At 37.8% G+C, this 15,586-nt stretch overlaps 1 protein-coding gene across 2 annotated transcripts in view; it reads left to right on the forward strand.

Moving 5' to 3' along the window:
* The first annotated feature begins 6,452 nt into the window (after nt 1-6,452).
* The window catches only part of SERPINE2 (serpin family E member 2), a 76,374-nt gene continuing 67,240 nt past the window's right edge, over nt 6,453-15,586 (forward strand). The window contains exon 1 of one of the 2 annotated variants that reach the window (XM_051983452.1): nt 6,453-6,656. The gene's annotated coding sequence lies outside the window, so the exon portion shown is untranslated. Of the gene's footprint in view, nt 6,657-6,871; nt 7,189-15,586 lie in introns of those variants that run through there. The other variant, XM_051983451.1, reaches the window with a different exon arrangement.

Genomic DNA, 15,586 nt, shown 5'->3' on the forward strand with positions numbered 1-15,586 from the left:
ATCTTCATGTCCAAGGCATCACTTACGTGATCTTTGAAAGAAGCTAAGGATCAGTCTGGAGTAAAAAGGGAGGGCATTTCAGGCAAAGACACAGAGGTGGTAAAAGATAAAGTTTTGTGTGAAGAGCAGCTAGGAAACCAGTTTGTTTGGCTGGATGGTAAAATGCTGGATAGTATAAGTCTGGAAAGGTGTGCTGGAGATAGATTGTGAAAGGCTTTAAATGCCAGAGGAGTGTGTATTTTAATTTAAAGGAAATAGAATAGAACTAAAGCTTTTTTTTTGAGCAGATAAATTACATGGACAGACCTATGTTTTAAGAATATCACTTTGGTGGTTGTGTGAAGAATGGACTAAGTAGAAATTTTTAGAAAAATAGAATTTTAGAAAGATTAATCTGGCTGTAATATACAGGAAGAATTGGAAGGAGAGTGTATGTAGACTCATAGACAATTTAGGAAGCTATTGAGATAATATTAGGTCATAAGAGTCTGAATTGTGTTAATGGATTGGAAATAGAAAGGAAGATGTGGATTCAGAGTTATTGAAAAGGAAGAATGGACAGGACTTTAGAAAAGGATGGAAGGTGGGCTAAAGGGGGAAACTAAGGTTTTCAGTTGAAATAAAGGGGAAATTGTGAAATCACTAATAAAGAGATGAAAGAAACTGGTTTGGGGGGAAAGGGAAAGAAGAACATGGTTTTAAGCATATGGGTATTAGATAATGACAAAATAGCCAAGTGGAAGCTTCAAGCCGATATTTTGTTTGGGATAGAAGTCAGGGTTGAAGAAATGGATTTAGGAAATCATCTATATGGCAACAACTGAGGAAGTAACTGGATCACAGTAGGTAGGTTCTTTAAAAAGAGAGACTGAAGAGGGAGAGAAATCATGAGCAAAAAAGTGGAAGATATTGGAAAATATCCACCTTGTCAGGAAAGGAAAAGATGAGTCATTATAAGAGGTAGTGATAAAAAGATAAGAAGTATAGGAAAAGATTCAGGAATGTAGCTATGCTGTATAAAGCAAAAGAAAAAGAAATTTCAAGAGGAAAGAGAGAGAAAGAAATTTTTTAAAAGAAATAAGAAATAGGTCATTATGTGCAAAGAATAGAAAGAAGCAGACAAGCAAAACCATTTAGAAATAATGGATTAAATTTATTATATATATTTTTTTAAATCAAGCAGTATGGTTTTAGATACAATCCTCTTTTTGTGTTGTCTTTTTAAACACAACGTTTAGCAGCGTTCCCTTTTTTGGTATTTGAGAATTTGAGAATTTAAAAAGAAAACTAAATTAAAAAAAAAAAGAGGACAGATGACAAACCAAGTCAAATGCTTCTTTTTCTATAATTTCTATTTTGGTGATTTCGTCTAATCCCAAAGATATGCTTATCATCTGTACACAGATGATTCCTAAAGTGCATTAGTCAATCCTCATCTCTTTTATGAATTTCACTTCCAGACCCCCAACTGTTTGTTAAACATTTCAACCTAAAAATCCCTGCAGTACCACCAATTTAACATGTTTCAACACATTTTATCTAAAGACTTCATTATTTCTGCTGAGACACATCAAGGTATGTAAACTGACCATTCTTTTCAATGCTTTCTTCTGCCTCACTGCCCCAAACCAATCTCCTAAGGCAGCTAAGTGAAACAGGGAATAGAACAGATCTGGACTCAAGGATGACCTGAGTTCAGATTCAGTCTCAGACACTTATTAGCAGTATGATCTGGGAAAGTCATTTAATCTTAGTTTCCTCCCTGACAAAATGAAAATAGCAATAGCATTCACCTTCCAGGATTGTTGTGAGAGAGAATATTTGTAAAAGTGCTTAGCATAGTGTCTAGCCATGCAATCTAGTTTCAACCTACCATGACAGCCTTATTTCACCTTTTTCCCCTTTGGTCCACTTTATTTAAAATTCCACTATTTACTATGTACTGGACTTAAAATGGCTATCTCCTTTTTTGTACCCCCAAGCCCAAAATACACTCCCCTTTCATTTATACCTTTCAGAATTCTCTTCTGTCAAAATTCAACTTAAGAAATGTGTCTAAATTCACATTATATTGTCTAACTCTCATCACCAGCCTCTCCCATGAAGCTTTCTCTGACTTCCCAGCTCTTAATAGTCTGTTTTCTTCCTCACATATTTCCAGAGTTCTTAATCTCATCACTTCTCCCCACTTCCCATTCTGTCCCTACTGCTTGCCCCACCTTAGACATATCTGTGTTTCTATGATATCTACCCCAAGTATATGAAAGCTCCTACTTTGGAAACTGTTGATTTGTGTCTCTATGACCTCAACTGTGGACATAGGTTGCTCAAGGAAGATGAATAAGAAAAAAGCATTGTTTTTTGGCCATTAGAAAGTCAATGGAAACTTTGTAGGAGCTTTTCAGCAGAAATGCAAAAAGCTGTGCTCAAATCCAATTCTGCCAGTATTACTTTGGGTAACCCTCAACTTTTTGAGCCTTGATTTCCTCATCTGTAAAACAAGAGGGGTTGGATTAGATGAACTATCAATTTTTTCCACGATACTATGAGGAGCTGGGGATGGGTGGTGGAAGATAGATGGCTAAGGATTAGAGAATGATGTGGAAATGGATCTGATGAATAGACACCGTTTTAAAAAAGTTGGTCCAAGGAAAGAGAGGTGAGGGTTTTCATCCTATTTGTGTGGTAATTTCACTTGTTTGAATGTAGCATAACAAAAGCATGCTATAGCTTGCATTTAGTGTTATCTCTTTATTCAGAAACTCAATGGAAAGATACAATGTCAGGTACTGTTACTGTGGGGATTCTTTTCATACTTTGGTTATTTAAATTAGATGGTCTTTGAGGAAATAGCTTTTCTATAGTGCCTTAAGGTGGACAGAGTGCTTTACAAAATGAACTCATTTTATCTTCTCAACAATTCTGACATAGGTGCTATTATTGTCTTCATTTTTACAATTCAGGAAACTGAGATAGATTATAAGTGACTTGCCCAGGATCACACAGCTAGTGTGTATTTGAGGTAGCATTTAAACTCAGATCCTCCTGACTCCAGGCTTCAGTGCTCTATCCACTGCATTACTTAGCTGCCTCACTTCCTAAAGATTCCTCAAATTCTCAGTTCTGTGATTCTATGAAAATTGATGAGTACAACTGTGTAAGCTAAACAGATAAATGCTCCAAATGTCTCAGAAGGTCAAAAAAGGAAGTGATTTGATTTAACTGAAGAACAAAAAAGAATTTATTTTAAAGGAAATAAATGAACATAAATATAATGTACAAAAGGCACAAGTTAAATTCTGTGGTTAGATTAGGTTAAAAACCAGTTTTCTTTTACTCATTTGGATTGTACAACAGCATTTAGAGTAGTAATAGAAAATAGAGAATTTATTTTTAAAAAGCCTTTTTCACAAATATTTGAACAGATCTAGAGTCAAAGATGATCTGAGTCATCCTGAGAAGCTATTATTATTCCCATTTTACAATTGAGGAAATTGAGGCAAACAGAGCTTAAGTGACTTTCCCAGAACCACACAGCTAAAATATATAACATTACACAAAACTTAGTTTTGTGGTTTGACAACTAGCAGAAACTAGTTGTCTTAATAGAACACCATCATAGGATTATAAATTTAACAGGTGACCAGAACCTCTGAAATCTTCTAAATCCTCAGTTTCTTAAATTGTGGTTCTTGACCCCATATGAGGTCGCATAAGTGAATGTGGAGGTTGCAAAATTATGTTTTATCATGAGTAAATGTTTGATTTGGATACTTGTTTTATTTACCTATATACACAGTCATGTAAAAATTTCATGGGTAAAAGGGGGTCACAAGCCAGAAAAGTTTAGCAGATAAGGTTAGTGAGAGTCAATGACTTGTCCAAGATCACAGAGCTAATTTATTTGTAGAGAGTCAAGATTCAAACTGGGCCTGATAGGCTTCCAGGTCAAAGCTGTTCCCACTACCAGCTGCTTTTTGCAGTGCCCTCATTCTTCAGGACCTCACATGATCACAAGTTGAGATCAAAAAGGAATTTTTTTCTAAGGTACAAGATCACACTATTTAGGTCCATTGTAGAGGTGGGGGCTGGGAGGGGGATTTACATCTTCTGAAGCTTTCAGTACTGGACCCCTTCCAAGAGAGGAAATGGGACTAAAAGGATCATTTGTTTCCTCCTCTTTTGGCTTTTCTTACGTTTCTCCCAACTGTGGCTTACAGACACAAAGCCAGGCTTAGAGTTCTACTAGGCCGTCCTTGCACTGAGCTGGATAAACTCCAGGTAACCTTACTTTTTTTTTTTTTTTTTTTTTTTGAGGAACAGACAATCTGAAGACCTATCTGAAAAATGGGACAGATTGAACAAATGAATAGGATAATGAGATTCATGACAGTAAAAACTAAATTGCAAAGAAAGACCCCCCCAAATTTTTTTTTCTATTTAGAGGAGGAAGCCCTTGGATTTTTCCAAAAAGACTGAAATAGAGATAGTGAGAAACTGACCATTAAAAGTACAAATTCATTTTAAAAAATTCTAAAGAAGAATCAGACACTAAAGAAAAATAGCTTTACTTTATTGTTACTGGCTATCCCCAAAAAAGAAATACAGTTTTTTTCCATGAAGCTGGATGAGACTTGGATCACAAGTTTATGATATCTTATATAATATGTATGTAATAATATTATATAATAATTTGCTTTATATGCTAGAAAAATGATGCCCCTGAATTTTTTGTAGTTATTTTTTCTGTTTCTTCTTTCCAGTATTGAAAGCATAGACTAATATTAGGAAGGCTCCCTTGGTTAGAAGCAGAGTTGGTATTCCCGGCACTATCCAACTTGCAAAACAGTCCTTTGTCTTATACTATTTCCTTCTGAGGAGATGCTTTGGACGTTGCACATAATATCCACAGAGAATAAAATACAGCAATATGTCGTGGGATTTAAACTGGCATTTTCTTTCTTTCTTTTTTTAAACCATGTCCTCCTGTCTGATTTCAGAATTGACTATTGCTCAAAATCTTCCTTTGTATGAAGTTCAGGAGAAAGAGGAGGTATTCAATAGCAATGAAAAGCCTGGACAAAAATAGGTAAGGACCCCAGATTTCTGTTTACTCCAAATCTTTTTTGCAGTAACAACTTCCAAGTTTTCTGTAACAAGCTATTAAAATTAAAATGGCTTAGCAAGAATGATCTGGAAAAACCAACAGCCTAAACTGAAATAATAAATGAAAATGATATGGGGGGAGGGAGTCATATTTATATAATCCTGTCAAATCTGATTTAGGTTTAAAGGAACTTTTTAAGGAAAATATAAAATTTTCATGAATACCTCTAAATGTATTAAGTATGACTTACCAGGATGAGTTAAGGGTCCCTCCAAAATAGAATACTAATATCTAGTATGTTTATCATTTATGATAAACATTGCATATATATTCATTTATAATAAATATCATTTATGATCTAATATTTCTACCCATTTTTAGATTTATGCAAGATGTGGCAGAGAGGGCAGGCCTTGGGATCTAAATAACCTGGGTTCAAGACTTTGTGACCTTAGTTACTTTATATCTCAGAAGCCCCAGTTTTTCTCTGAAGCAGAGAGTTATATTGGAAGGGGTAATTTCCCTTGCTTGGAACATATTATCCACATTCACAGGCCTAGACAAATATATAAGTATACATGTGCAGGTATATGTATGCATATAACTATAAAAACTTGAACCTGGCGTTTTATATAGACTTGAAGAATCATCATTTGTTACTTATTTTCTTAACTAGACTGGAAGCTCTTTGAAAGGCTAGGTCCATGTTTTGATCTTTTTTGTACATTAATCCCAACCCAGTGCCTAGTACAGTGCCCTGAACACTGTATGTACTCAAGAAATATTTTTAAATGACTTTAAAAGAGACATTTCACCCAAGATTTTCAGATTATTAATCAGTGGATTCCCATTTAGTTCACTTTCTTTAGAGGGAAAGCTTTTAGCTTGATTCTGAAAATAGTAAATAAACTTAGAGATATGATGAGATTTCTATCCCAGTCTAAAGGAATGTCCAAAGAAACCCCATTCTTACTTAGTAATCAAATGAAACATTTAAATTCTGGTAATTCTGGCGGGGATAGGGACAGAACTTGGTTACTGATCTCCAGGACCGAGGCATTCTTTCTTCAGGTACATTCCAGGGAATGTACATGTAGAAGCATTCCACACTCCCCCTCCACAGCTAGAATGGTCTGGATTACAAATAAGTCTGGTTCTTTGGGGGCAGAGGAAACCCTGGTGGATCCCCTGTGGACAGTTCCCGGATGAGAGTTGGAGCCTGAATTTTGTCCGGTGCCCCCTGGCCTTGGTTTTCATTGTCAGGGCCAAGTTGGCGGGTAGATCCACAACTAGTAGGTTTTTTTTTTTTTTTTTTTTTTTACCTCTTGGGCACAGACTATGTATGGCAGCCTTCAAGTTTGGAAAAGAAAGGGAAGAAACGCTTTCTCCCTCCTCGGTTGGTACATAGTTGTTCCGAAGGGACAAACCTCGGATTGACCCTTCCCGTCCCCTTTCTCCCCACCCTCCCACTTTCTGTTGGAGCTGAACCCTATTCAGCCGACTCCACGTGCTCCGAGATCTGTCCCAGCCCTGCGGCTGCACCTCAGAGGTAGATGCCAACCCTAACGAAATCTTGGCGGGGAGAGGGGCGAAGAGAGGGGGTAGCTCGAGTGGGTGAGTGGGGAAGAACGAGGAGGAGGAGAAGGAGGCGGGGGCCCAACGGGGAGGAGGGGCCGCGGTCCGAGAGGGCTCCCGCAGACTTGGGGGGGGAGGCGGGGGGAAGAGGCAGGAAGGAAGGGGGCGGGGGGGGGGGGAGGAGGGGGCTGCACCGGGCTCACGGTCTGCTCTGCGCAGCCCGCTCCATCTGCTTGATAAAGCCGGGGCTGCGAGGAGCTGCTCTCGGAGCAGCGGTCCAGGACTATAAAGGGAGCTTTGTGGCGCTAGCGCCTTCCTCGCTGCAGCCTCCTTTCCCCTTCTCCTCCTTTCCCTTTCTTTCCTCCTCCTAGTACTTCTCTCCTCCTCCTCCTGCTTTTTTTCTCCTCTTCCGTCTTCTCCCCGCCCTCGCAGGACCCAGCGCCTGCTGCCGCTGCTGCTGCTGCTGCTCCGCCGGTGGCGTACCTGGCGATCGAGAGTCCGAGGCGGTGAGTGGGGGCTTGGAGCGGGGCAAAAAAGGAACGGGAAAGGACTGGGTGCCTCGGGACAGGGCGGCACTGAGGCTCGCCGCGCCCCGCCGGCTAACGGCGCCCGGCTGCATCCTGCTTTCCCTCCCCGGGGCGCGGGGAAGGCGAGGAAGCCCCGAGAGGGTAACCCTGGTTCCGTGCGCCCACAGGGCTCTGCTTTTCCAGTCTCGGTTGTTCACTACTTGCATTTCCCGGAGGGCAGAGTAACTCCTGTAGACCTTTATGTGCGCGCTTTGGTGGTGGGTGAGGGAAACCCTTTCCTTTGCCCTTTTCTTGCCAGAGCCTACAGCGCTGAGACGCTGGTAGAACTTTCTGCTGCTTTTTGGATGCCTGTCTCGGGCTGTGGGTATCCTGGGTTTTTCTCACCACCACCCCCTCTGTAGCAACCGCAAACATAACCCAGGGAGAACGGGGGTTGGGAGGGGGGAGGGAGCGAGAGAGCTAGAGGCAGTGCCAGTTGTGGCATCCAGGTGTGACTCGCAGCTGCGAATCTGTAGGATGAGGGAGGAAGGCAGTTCAAGCCGCTAGCTTCCCCCTCGTTGAGTTCCTAATCGCTATCCTATGTGTAATTCTACAAGAGGAGAGGACTTGGAAAGAACCGTACGAAGTTGGGGTGGGGGGGCATTTCTCTTCTCTCCCCTCCCAACTTCTGGAACTTGAAATCTTTCCTAACCAGTGGTAGAGGCAAGAGGGGCACCCATAGGAAATGCCAGCCAACCTAATAAAGAATTTTAGTGCCAAAACCTTATATTGAGGGTCACTTGTTAAAGGCAAGGTTGGGCTCCGGCTCCATAACCTGGCAGATGAGTTGATTGCTTGCTGTCCTCCTCATCCCTTATTTGGACAGGGTGTGGGCCAACTAAAATCTGATGGGTCTTTTTCTCTTGAAAATTTGATTAGCCATTCAGAAAGGCTCGATGAAGGAAGATTAAAAAGTCCTTATTGTCACCCTATTGTCTGCCATTGATATATGTAAATATTTTTGGCAAGTCTGGGTGAGCTGTTTACATCATAATTTTTAAAAATAAGAATTGCGGAATGGATTGCTAAATAGGTTTATCATGGAAATGTTCTAAGATGCTTGTGAAATGTTCTTGTTATATGTAATTTATCTATTGAAAGAAACATTTTTTTTCTTCTGAAAGGAGGAAGGGTTGGAGTTAAGATATTGAAGACATATAGAAAGCAGACACAAGACAATCTCCATGGAAAGGCAGGAACAATTTGGGAGGACCAGGAGAAGTCTCATGAGAAAGGTTTATTAAAAAGAGATTCAGTCCCATATCTTCTGACTCCCAAGTAGTACTTCTATCACCTTGCTTTCTTTAAACATGTTGTGTCTTGGCCAAACAAAGACAATCACCAGCTCTTTAGAGAAATAGGCTTAGGGTTAAATTCTGTTGTCCCTTACTGTGGGTAGTCAGTGGTGTGATTGTAGCTCAAAAGAAGAATATTATCTTTAGCATTCATTCCCCCAAATGGTATTTATTGTCTGAATTGCTTTAATAGAATAAAAAATTACATACTTAATTTTTTTTTTATTTTGTCTGACATGAGTTGAACACAAAACATTGGAAAACTGAAGAAGCACAGTACTATACTGGGAAGATAGCTGGCTTTGAAGGCAGAGCTGAGTTGTAGCCTTAGGTCAGCTGTGTGACTTAGTGCTCATCTCTGGGCCTCAGTTCCCTGATATATAAAATGAGGAGCTTGGATGAGTTATTCTGGAAGCTCCTTGCTTGAACTTGCATTTTTTAATTTTAAGATTTTAAAAATTACTAATAATTGAAATTTCTAGAATTAACTTCCTTCATGACACTGTACAAAACATATTAGTCAAAGGTGTTGGCAACATTTATAGTAACAAAAAACCCTTGTGATTGTTAAAATGTAGTTTCTGTAAATATGGGACAATAGATGTCCTTGATTTTGTCCCAGAAGTTCACAATAGGAATATACTAGTTCATCCCATATGTGGAAGAAGGATCCTATCTTCAACATACATGACAAGTCATCCCTGCAACTTTTGCTTGAAGACCTTCACTGAAGGGGATTCCCTTAATTCCTATTCATTTTTTTCCTTTTGGTTACTTTTAATTGTTAGAAAGCTTTTTTTTCCTTTACAACTTTTACCCATTGTCCACAGTTTTGCTTTCTTTGTTCAGATGTGTCCTTTGGACACTTACTAGTTGGATAACTCTGGACAAGTCATTTAACCTTGTTTGCCTCAGTTTCCTCATCTGTGAAATGAGTGGGAGAAAGAAATGGCAAACCAATCCAGTATCTGCCAAGAAAAATCCAATATGACTAAAAAACAAGAACAATCCTTGTTCCACATGCTAATCTTTTGAATATTTGAAGCTGTTGTCTTCCCTACTCTCTCAATCTTGCCTCCTCCAAACCAGAAAACCCTCAAACTGATTCTCATATAATATGGGATTAAGGCTCCCTTGTTCTTATTGGCTTTCTCTCTATGCCTTTAATTTATCAATTCATTATCTTTCCAAAACTTTGACTACAAAATTAAAATAGTACTCCTAGTATCACATACTCTCTTATTCCTGGCATCTCTGGCTCTTGATGTAGTCCAAAATCACATTGTCTTTTTTGATTGCCATATCACACTAATGACTCATACTGAGCTTGCAGTCTATCAAAAATTCTAGGTAATTTTCAGAACAACTGCCATCTATCCGTGCCATTCCCATTTGATATTTGTTAAATTGTTTTCAACCCAAGTGTAAGATTTTATATGAATGTGTAAAAACCAAGTGTTTTTTGAAACTTCTCCAAAGTTATTCTATAGATTAATGAATCTTAAGGGGATGGGTGGAAGAAACAAAGCATTTGTTAAATGGGACTTTAGATTTTAGACTCTGACAGTGTACCACTTTCCTGCCCTTATCTCTCACTCCCACCATTTTCTAGTTCAGGGGTTAAGAGAAAATTGTAGGTGTTCAGTCAGAGGCCAAATATGCCCATTTCTTTGACTGTTTTCTAAGCCGCAGTAAGGCAAGACTCAAATAGAAATCAAATCCCTGTTGGCCAAATAATGACTTAGAAAACCATAAAGTAACATTATCTCTGTTGTTTCGTATTTATTTCCTTCATAATTATCTGGGGGAGTTTTGCAACCATGAATTTGACCTCACTGAACATACCTGTTTCCACATGGAGGGGACTGGATTTCTCTGTGCCTTTCCCAAGCTTGGGAGATTCGTGATTTAACAAAAAAAATGAAAAAATGTAGAGTCTGTACTTAAAAACCAGTGCTTGGATGCTTATTAACTAGAGGAATTACTTAATTTCTATAGATCTCAATTTCCTCATCTGTAAAACAGAAGTAATTCTTATAAAAAAATATCTTGAGGATTATAAGTTTCAGAGCTAAGAGGAACTTTTAAACAATTACCTAGTTCAACCATCTCATTTTATAGATGAAGAAATTGAGAACTAGAGGGTTTAAAGTGACCGATCTGTTGTTAGTAAGGAACAAAGCTTGGAATCCAGATTGTCTGATCCCATGTCCAGCGTTCTTATCACTCTGTCATGTTTAGTGGGATTGTTGTAGAGAAAGCATTTTGTGCCTCAAATCTCTTATTAAGTGGTGGCCTAGAGTTGTAGAATAAGGCTTATGTTGGCAGACCTGGTCGGTGCATTGACTCATTTTGTGTGACAATAAGTATTTGTTGTAAGGAAGAGTTTTATTGTGGGAAATAAATAGTGACAGTGATATTACAAAGGAAAAAAGCATCAATAAAGTTTAAATTGTAAATCTCAAAACATTCTCTGGATTATTATTAGGTCTGTAGCTGTAATACATGTCATATTGAGTCAAAGATTCTTTCTTTAGGAAGAGATGGTTGGGGTGTCTTCAAGGATGTCTTCCCATATCCTGTTTTGATGTTCATCTATCATCTGAGAATTTCTTTTGGACTTGGAATCTGGATAACTTGTGTTCTAGTCCAGGTTTTGTCATGAACATGTTAACTTAGTGACACACTGCACTAATTTAGAAGGATTATCTGACTTCCCTGGACCTCAGTTTCCACATCTTTAAAATAAAGGATTTTTATCCTTAATGATTCCTTGTAGGCTTATTCATGACTAGCCTATTTTCACCTTTCATTAACTTTCAGGGATGGTAATAATGTCATCAATTTACTGACTGTTATAAAATAGCATTTCCTTCTCTTGTCTTCTTTTAAACTTCAAGGGGTCCTCTTTGTTCTAAATAGAATCCCGCATCCTCTTAATACATACCATCATTTTATAACCTTTGATCATATCCCTCCTCAGCCTTTGCCACTGATGATACCAACTTTAGCCTTTAAAAGCTCTTTCATTCCTTTGATCATTTTAATGGGCCCTCTCAGACTTCATTCAGTCTGTCATTCTGAGACTCATGGTTCAGAGTAACATGCTGTATTTCACATGCTTTTTTGGACAGGCATCCATACTTATATGTCCACTGAAGGCCTCCTTCCATGTACTATCGTGACATCGAGGGGACCCTGGATTGTTGAAAAGTCCCTCTGCAGAACCCAAACTCTGAAAGGTCCTCCCAAGCTGTAAGCTTAAGGTCTTGTCCAGGACTGGAGAATTAAGTCTGTTGGGTAGAAAGCTGAGAATAGCTGAAGTAGAAAGGCTCCTGGTTTTAGTTGGTTTTAAGATAACTCTTGCACCCATGTAACCCACACTGATGAAATCATCGATCCTTGAAATGTTGAAATGTGTACAAGGGTAAGAGAGAACTTTCAGTTTTGTTCTTGAGGTTGACCAGCATCCTGTGGCCTCATCCCCAGCAACATGCAAAAATACCTCCTTTCCCAGAACTCAGTGAGTTCTAATTCTGACTTTGATATGAAATAGACCCAAGTCTAATGGTTTGGTTTTAGACACCACAACTCAGGAAACTGATACTGTTTATTCATCTAAATTTGGGGTTCTTAACCTAAAGTCTATGGACCACTGAGGAATCTATGAATACAGAAGAAAACTTATATTTTGATTTTCATTAATCTCTAACTGCAATTTAGCATTTCCTTCGATTATAATTTTTTTTAAAAAACCTTATTCTGAGAAGGGGTCCATAGGTTTTACCAGACTGTCAAAAGGGGTCAGTCATACAAAAAAGATTAAAAACCTATAGTCTACATGAGCCCTCTGATTTGTTCCACCTCTAAAATTTTGTGACTTCTGGGTTTCTTTTCTAACATATGTTTGATAATTTCTTTTTTTCTAATTGTGTAGTATGGATTCTCATTCATATCCCAGTAGAGTTGAAGAAATCATAGATTTAATAGAAAAGTCTCCAGAAGTAATCTAATCCAACCCTCTTATTTTATAATTGAGGAAACTGAGAGCCAGAGAAATTAATACTTGCTTAGGGTCATATAGCTAGACAAATGCAGGGTTCTTTCTACTATAGCATATCACCTCTAGCTGATATCTAAGGGCCTTTCTAACTGTCATTCTGAAGGGGATCCCTTCCTTATGCTTATGACATGCTTTTCCATTCTCATTGAGTCTGATTTTTGTGCAGCAGATACAGTTTATTGCAGGAAACATACAAACTCTCTCAACTTAGTAAGAGAACTTGCACTGTGTTTACACAGTCTTTGAGAACCCAGGATCACTTCTTTGTATCAATGACATATCAGGATATGATTTTTATGGAAATGACTTGAATCATTATACTCAAATACACTTCTCTATTTTCATCTACCCTGTTTTAGTCCCTCTCACTGTCTTGTGAGATCAGTTTGTTCAAGAAGTAGCCTGCCAAAGAAGACTGTGACAAGCAGAAGTTCAGAACTTCTCGTTCTCTTATGGTGAGCTCTTAGTCCAAAGATCACTTTATATTTTATATCTTCCAAGTAATTGTAAATCATACATCTTAGAGTTGGTTGGAATCTCAGGGGTCATTTGATCTAGCCCCCATCTGATGCATTATGTTCTTTCTACAAATCCCCAGGAATTCCATTTCCTATTTTCATGTTTTTATACCAGTTATGCCTATTCTTAGAATGCATTTATTCACCATCTCCACTTTTTAGACTCTGAATACATCACCTTTTCCATGAAGTCTTTCTTGATTTCTTCTCCATTCTCCATTACCTGCTGGAGCCCTTCCCACCAAAATTTTGTATTTCCCTCTCTCTCTCTCTCTCTCTCTCTCTCTCTCTCTCTCTCTCTCTCTATATATATATATATATATATATATATATATATATATACAGCATCTTCTCCTGATAGACTATAAGATCCTTGAAGGCAAAGTCATATTGCTTTTCTCATTTGTAGTCACAACTCCATTTAAGATGCCTGGCACAAAGTCAGTGCTTGATAATTATTGATTGTTTAACAATCTTGAAAACTTTCTTGAATAGTGATTTGGAAACTCAAAATGAAGCAGCCTACCCTATAGCTACAATTTGTTAAGAATTTAAATAGTTCCAATCGTTAAGAAGTACTTACTTTTTACATTTAACCAAAATCTGTCTCTTTCTAATTTTTATTCACTGATAGATAAGAAGTGCATAGGTAGAGCACTGGATTTGAAGTCTGCAAGAACTGAGTTTAAATTCAGTAAGTAGATCCATAGTAAAGTATCTATCTACTTTATCTACTATCTAGCTGTGTGACTTTATTCAAGTCACTTCACTTCTGTCTGCCTCAATTTTTAAATACATAAGATGAACATAACAGTAGTAGATACCTCCTCACAGGATTGGGAATTAATATTTGCAAAGTGGTTTACAAAACTTTAAAAATATAGAATTGCCAGCTACTATTTTTATTATTAGTTCTCTTGCTGTACACTGGAACTATCACCTGTTTTTTCTCCTACAGGAAAATCATTTAAAGAAAAAAAATTTAAAGTTATTATATGTGCTCCCTCTATTTCCAAGCTTTGTCTCTCTGCTGGGTTATATACTCCCAGTTCCTTCATCCAATTCTTATTTATAAAACTCATCCTGAGATCAAGCTCTAGTGAATTCCTTTTCTTTGAATACTTCCTTGTTCGTTGGGCATTTTTCCCTTTGTCTACAATTCGGTTCTTTATCCATGACTAAATATTACCTCTAATCCCATGGTAACTCAGTTTTATAGGCTAACCTTTAATGAGGAACTTTATAAAGTATTTTCTGAAAGTCAATAAGTTATATCCATATTCTTCTTAATCCACATGCTTATTTACCTTGATAAAGAATTCTAAAGCATTAAACTTCTTATGAAAATCATATTGTTTTTCTTCTACCAGATTGTTTGCTTAGATGTTCAGTGATTTTTGCCATTCAGGCGATCAGTCTAACAGATGGGGAAGTAAAAATCACCAGTCTGTAGGCTCAGATGTCTTGGGGGACCTTCTTTGAATGTACAAGTCTCACCAGTATGACCCCTCTCCCTAGTCCTTTAGTAGTTACTTCAAATGACTGATCTAAACAACATTTCTAAACATTCCATAGTTCCATCCTGGAATTCAAACAACTTTCTTAAATTAAATATCATGTGCAATTTATAAAATTTGATCTAAAACATCCTATGTCCTTACCACTTTTTTCTTCTCCAAAATATTAATACTACCAATAAAAATAACCGACATTTATTGCTTTCTAGCACATAGTTCTTGTGCTCGAATGATTTTCACAACAATCCTGTGAGATATCTGCTATTATATTTGTTTTACAGATGAGGAAACTGAGGCTAAAAGAAGGTGAGTGATTTGCCCAGAGTCAAACAGATGGTAAAAATATCTAACTCAAGTACAGTGCTCTTGCCCACTGTTACCTAGTTGCCTCCATACTTACATGAGACTAGCCAGTAGTTTATTATTAATCATTTAAAATTTTAAAAATTGTTTTTCTTCCTCTCAATGCTTGCCTTAAAAAAGATAGTCATTTAAAAAGGTAGCAATTTTTAAAATGTTTAATGTCTTCCTTTATTGATTCAAGAAGACACCTTTTTCAGCATAAATTGATATTGCTTATACTTTGAGAACTTGTGGGATTTTTACTTGAAAAATATGAAGCATAGAAAGGAGTGTGGAAATTTTTTTCTTTTCAAAACCCATATCAGGTGATCATTTTTCTACATGTCTACAGAAAAGAGCTATCACTTTTCTTTTTATTCAAACTTTTCATGGACTGTGATTGGGGTGGGTGATATTATCACCGAAAAACACATCACACTTCAGAAATGAACAAGGCATTTGAAAAGGTGAAAGAATGTTTTATGAGCCTGTGAAGTGGCTTGCTTTCTTACTATCTCTATGCATTCAGTTCCTCTTTGTAGCCAGCATTCCCTGCCTTATTGCAGATGACAATCCTTCCCAACCTTTTGCAATCCTTGACTA

The sequence above is a fragment of the Antechinus flavipes genome, chromosome 3, assembly GCF_016432865.1.
Source record: "Antechinus flavipes isolate AdamAnt ecotype Samford, QLD, Australia chromosome 3, AdamAnt_v2, whole genome shotgun sequence".
Classification (NCBI taxonomy): Eukaryota; Metazoa; Chordata; class Mammalia; order Dasyuromorphia; family Dasyuridae; genus Antechinus; species Antechinus flavipes.